Genomic DNA, 6,000 nt, shown 5'->3' with positions numbered 1-6,000 from the left:
ACCCGAGTACCTATCCCAGCCCATCTGAGTACCCGAGTACCTGTGTCAGCCCATCTGAGTACCCGAGTACCCGTCACAGCCCATCCGAGTACCCGAGTACCTGTCACAACCCATCCGAGTACCTGTCACAACCCATCCGAGTACCTGTCACAGCCCATCCGTGTACCTGTCACTGTCCATCTGAGTACCTGTCACAGTCCATCTGAGTACCCGAGTACCCGAGTAACTGAGTACCTGTCCCAGCCCATCTGAGTACCTCAGTACCTGTCCCAGCCCATCTGAGTACCCGAGTACCTGTCACAGCCCATCTGAGTACCCAAGTACCTGAGTACCTTTCACAGCCCATCTGAGTACCCGAGTACCTGTCACAACCCATCTGAGTATCCGAGTACCTGAGTACCTGTCACAGTCCATCTGAGTACCTATCACAGTCCATCTGAGTACCTGAGTATATGTCACAGCCCATCTGAGTACCCGAGTACCTGAGTAGCTTTCACAGCCCATCTGAGTACCTGAGTACCTGTCACAGTTCCTCTGAGTACCCGAATGCCTGTCATCAGCCCATCGGAGTACCCGAGTACTTGTCACCAGCCCGTCGGAGTGCCTGTCACCAGCCCGCCGGAGTACCCGAGTACCTGTCACCAGCCCGTCGGAGTAACGGAGTACCTGTCACCAGCCCGTCAGAGTAAAGGAGTACCTGTCACCAGCCCATCAGAGTACCCAAGTACCTATTTGCAGCCCATGCCTCATAGAATACACATTGGGGTGTTTGCTTTCCAAAATGGGGTCATTTTGTGGGTAATTCCATTGTTCTGGTGCTCCAGGTCCTTCAAAAGTGTGATAGGTAGGAACGAAATGAGATGTGTCATTTATGCTCCTAGAACGCCTGAAGGTACCACTTCCATGTTGGACCGCTGTATAAAAGTCTCACACATGTGGTATCACAATACTCAGTAGGAGTAGCAGAATGTGTTTTGGGGTGTAATTTTTGCTATATACATGCTATGTGTTAGAAATATCTTATAAATGGACAACTTTGTGTAAAAAAAAGAAAAAAAAAAAGATTTTTATTTTCTTTCCACGTTTTCTGAAGACTTGTGTAAAAAAATTAACCATTCAAAAGACTCATAATGCTTCATAGAATATACTTTGGGGTGTTTGTTTTCCAAAATGGGGTCATTTCTTGGGCAATTCTATTGTCCTGGTGCTCCAGGGCCTTCCCAAATGTAATAGGTCATTAGGAAATTAGAGGAGTCATTTATGCTCCTAGAACACCTGACGGCGCTCCCTGCATGTTGGGCCTCTGTATGTGGACACGCTGTGTAAAAGTCACACACATGTGGTATTGCCATACTCAAGATGAGTAGCAAAATCTATTTTGGGGTGTCATTTTTGCTATGTACATGCTTTGAGTTAGAAATATCTTATAAACTGACCACTTTGTGTAAAAAAAAATATGTTTTAATTTTCTTTCCACGTTTTCTGAAGACTTGTGGAAAAAAATTAACTGTTCAAAAGACTCATTGTGCCTCATAGAATATACGTTGGGGTGTCTGCTTTCCAAAATGGGGTCATTTTGTGGGTAATTCTACTGTCATGGTGCTCCAGGGCCTTCACAAATGTAATAGGTCGTTAGGAAATTAGAGGTGTCATTTATGCTCCCAGAACCCCTTACGGTGCTCCCTGCACTTTGGACCTCTCTGTGTGGCCAGCCTGTGTAAAAGACCACACATGTGGTATCGCCATACTTGGGAAGAGTTGCATAATGTATTTTGGGGTGTAATTAGAAGTATGTATATGCTGTGTATGAGAAATAACTTGTTAATATGATCATTTTGTAAAAACAAAAAAAAAAACATTCTTCTTTTTCCCAAGAATTGTGGGAAAAAATTACAACTTCAAAAAACTTACCATGCCTCTTACTAAATACCTTGGACTGTCTACTTTTCAAAAAGGGGTCATTTGGTGGGTATTTGTACTTTTCTGACATTTCAGAGCCTCAAGAAATGAGATGGGCCATCAGTACATCAGGTGTGATCAGATGTGATCAATTTTCAATGATTTGCACCATAGCTTGTAGACTCTATAACTTTCAAAGAGACTAAATAATATCCACTAATTTGGTTTATTTTTACCAAAGAGATTTAGCCGTATACATTTTGGCCCAAATTTATGAACAAAAATGAATTTTATCATAGAAACAAAAAAAAGTGGGTTTTTTTTTCAAGATTTTCGCTCTTTTTTCACTTATGTCGCAAAAAAAAAAAAAAAAACCCAGTGGTGATTAAATACCACCAAAAGAAAGCTCTATTTGTATGAAAAAAATGATTTGAGAGCGCTGAAAGCTAAAAATTGGTCTGGTAAGGAAGGTGTATAAATGCCCTGTATTGAAGTGGTTGAGTGCAAATTATAGTATTTAGGCTACAAACAAATACAATATGCAATTAGCAATATGACTTAAGGTAGATGATAAGGCAAAAAACATATTTCTTATTTTAATTTCGATATAGTAAGTAAGTAGCTCAGGGACAGGACCTAGGAGGGCAAGAAATTAGAATGGGTGGCACACACATATAATTGACTCTCCCAGTGACACTGACAGCAGTGTGCAGCAGCATAGATGATGATGAGACCTCACAGACATGACATGTCCCCTCCTGAGTCACAGTAACAGTCTCTCTCCAAGCCAAGTGGTCCCTCCAGTCCACTCTAGTCCAAACAGCACTGACGGTCCCGGTCCCAGCCTGCCTTGCTTCCATACCGTAGACTGGCACACGAGGCTCTGGCCACTCTGCTTGGCACCATTGCACCATGATATCACACGGCATGCTCAGGCACCGCCTCTGCCAGAGCTGCCCAATCACACTGTAGCAGGCACGTGGATGGTCTCAGCTGCCTCCGGACCAAGCCAAGCATCACAACCATATTTTTTATTTGGCAACCTTTTACTTTTACTGGCAGGAGAAAATTACCTGTTTTTTACTGGCTGCCAGTAAAAATACTGATGGTTGGCAACACTGACATATGAGTGCTGCCAGCATTGCTGCAGAGGTTGAAGGGGTAGAGGGTCAGCCTGTCAGTGCTCAGACCATACACCGCACACTGCATCAAAATGGCTGTCATCCCAGAAGGAAGCCTCTTCTAAAGATGATGCACAAGAAAGCCCGCAAACAGTTTGCTGAAGACAAGCAGACTAAGGACATGGATTACTGGAACCATGTCCTGTGGTCTGATGAGACCAAGATAAACTTATTTGGTTCAGATGGTGTCAAGCGTGTGTGGTGGCAACCAGGTGAGGAGTACAAAGACAAGTGTGTCTTGCCTACAGTCAAGCATGGTGGTGGAGTATCATGGTCTGGGGCTGCATGAGTGCTGCCGGCACTGGGGAGCTAAAGTTCATTGAGGGAACCACGAATGCCAACATGTACTGTGACATACTGAAGCATAGCATGATCCCCTCTCTTCAGAGACTGGTCCATAGGGCAGTATTCCAACATGATAACGACCCCAAACACACATCCAAGACGACCACCGCCTTGCTAAAGAAGCTGAAGGTAAAGGTTATGGACTGGCCAAGCATGTCTCTAGACCTAAACCCTTTTGAGCATCTGTGGTGCATCCGCAAACGCAGAGGTGGCTGGTGCTCAAATTTTTTAGGGGGATGGGGGAGTGCAAGCAAACTGAAAAAAAATTGAAAACAAAAACATAAATTACAGCCATTGTGCCATCAAACGCAGCCACTGTGTCATCAAACGCAGCCACTGTGCCATCAAACACTGCCAGTGTGCCCATCAAACACTGCCTGTGTGCCCATTAAATGCTGCCATTGTGCCCAACTGCCCATCATATGCTGCCAGGGTGCCCATCTAATGCAGCCAGTGTGCTCAACTGCCCATCATTTGCTGCCAGTGTGCCATCAAACGCTGCCAATGTGCCATCAAACGCAGCCACTGTGCCAAACGCCGCCACTGTGCCATCAAACGTAGCTACTGTGCCAAATGCTGCCATGGTGCCCATAAAACGCTGCCACTGTGCAATAAAATTTAGCTACTGTGCCAAACGCTGCCATTGTGCCCATAAAGCGCTGCCACTGGGCCATCAAATGCTGCCACTGTGCCATCAAACGCAGCCACTGTGCCATCAAACACAGCCACTGTGCCCATGAAACGCTGCCACTGTGCCATCAAACGCTACCACTGTGCCATCAAACGCAGCCCCTGTGCCATCAAACACAGCCACTGTGCCATCAAACGCTGCCACTGTGCCATCAAACACAGCCACTGTGCCCATGAAACGCAGCCACTGTGCCATGAAACGCAGCCACTGTGCCAAATGCTGCCACTGTGCCATCAAGCACAGCCACTGTGCCATCAAACGCTGCCACTGTGCCATCAAACGCTGCCAGTGTGCCCATCAAACACTGCCAGTGTGCCCGTCAAATGCTGTCAGTGTGCCCATCATATACTGCCTGTGTGCCCATCAAATGCTGCCATTGTGCCCAACTGCCCATCATATGCTAACAGGGTGCCCATCAAATGCTGCCAGTGTGCCCAACTGCCCATCATATGCTGCCAGTGTGCCCATCAAATGCAGCCACTGTGCCATCAAATGCTGCCGATGTGCCATCAAACACAGCCACTATGCCAAATGTTGCCACTGTGCCATCAAACGTAGCTACTGTGCCAAACGCTGCCACGGTGCCCATCAAACGCTGCTACTGTGCCAAACGCTGCCATTGTGCCCATCAAACGTTGCCACTGTGCCATCAAATGCTGCCAGTGTGCCCATCAAACGCTGCCAGTGTGCCCATCAAATGCTGCCAGTGTGCCCATTATATGCTACCAGTGTGCCCATCAAATGCTGCCAGTGTGCCCAAAAAATGCTGCCAGTGTGCCAACTGCCCATCATATGCTGCCAGTGTGCCCATCAAATGCTGCCAGTGTGCCGAACTGTCCATCATATGCTGCCAGTGTGCCCATCAAATGCTGCCAGTGTGCCCATTAAATGCTGCCAGTGTGCCCCCGCCCGCTCGCCGTCTGCCCGGCACTTACTCTGTGTCTGTGGGGTATGGAGTGACTGCGACGAACGGAGACCTTCGTGTGTCTCCTCCCCTGCCTCATCTCTCGGGCCGTGCGTTCCATGGAGTTTCAGATGCCACTTCCGGTTTCTCTCCCTTTTTTTACTGCTGGGGGGGCGCCGCCCTTGCACCTCCTATGGACGCTGAAACAGAAGCTGGAGGAGCGCAAGGTCTCTAACATCCACCAGCTCTGTGATGTCGTCATGGAGGAGTGGAAGAGGACTCCAGTGGCAACCTGTGACGATCTGGTGAACTCCACGCCCAAGACGGTTAAGGAAGTGCTGGAAAATAATGGTGACCACACAAAATATTGACACTTTTGGCCCCATTTTCACTTAGGGGTGTATTCACGTTTATTGCCAGCGGTTTAGACATTCATTGCTTCAGCCAATCAGGGCTTTCAATGAACTGTGCGGCAAAGTTCATTGTGGTCGTTCGGTGGGCCGAACACCCTTTTAATTTTGTTTTTTCAGAGAACTTCAGGCCAAATGTTCAAGCCAGACTCATGCTTGGTCCTAACCGTTCACCCATCTTTATTGTTTGGGGACTTTAAAGCCTTGTTGCATCAGTTTTGGGGACTTTTAAACCCATTTTTACACATTTTCTGCCTCCCTAAACTATTGGCCAAAGGTGTGAATATTTAAAGGCACACCTTTCTCCTTGACATTTTAGCCTTCAAAGCATTGTTGCACCCCCAAAGTGTGCAAAAAAAAAAAATCGAGGTCCAATTTACCCATGAAAATTACTCAAAGACCCAGGACATTTTTCTTCCCTTCCAAATCCTATCCCATAGCCAAGCAGGAAGTTAGAGGAAATCCCTGCAAATTAAGGGCATTCCTTGGGGGACCCCCCAGTCACCAGAACTAGTGTCCCCATAGGAAGATTTCCCCTCTATTACTTTTCTGGGGACAACCCAACATTTT

This window comes from Lithobates pipiens, unplaced genomic scaffold, assembly GCF_037356315.1.
Source record: "Lithobates pipiens isolate NorthernLeopardFrog02 unplaced genomic scaffold, aLitPip1_a1.2 Scaffold_13, whole genome shotgun sequence".
NCBI classification, from domain to species: Eukaryota; Metazoa; Chordata; class Amphibia; order Anura; family Ranidae; genus Lithobates; species Lithobates pipiens.
The sequence above is the reverse complement of the archived record's forward strand: the minus strand, read 5'-3'. Positions refer to the sequence as shown.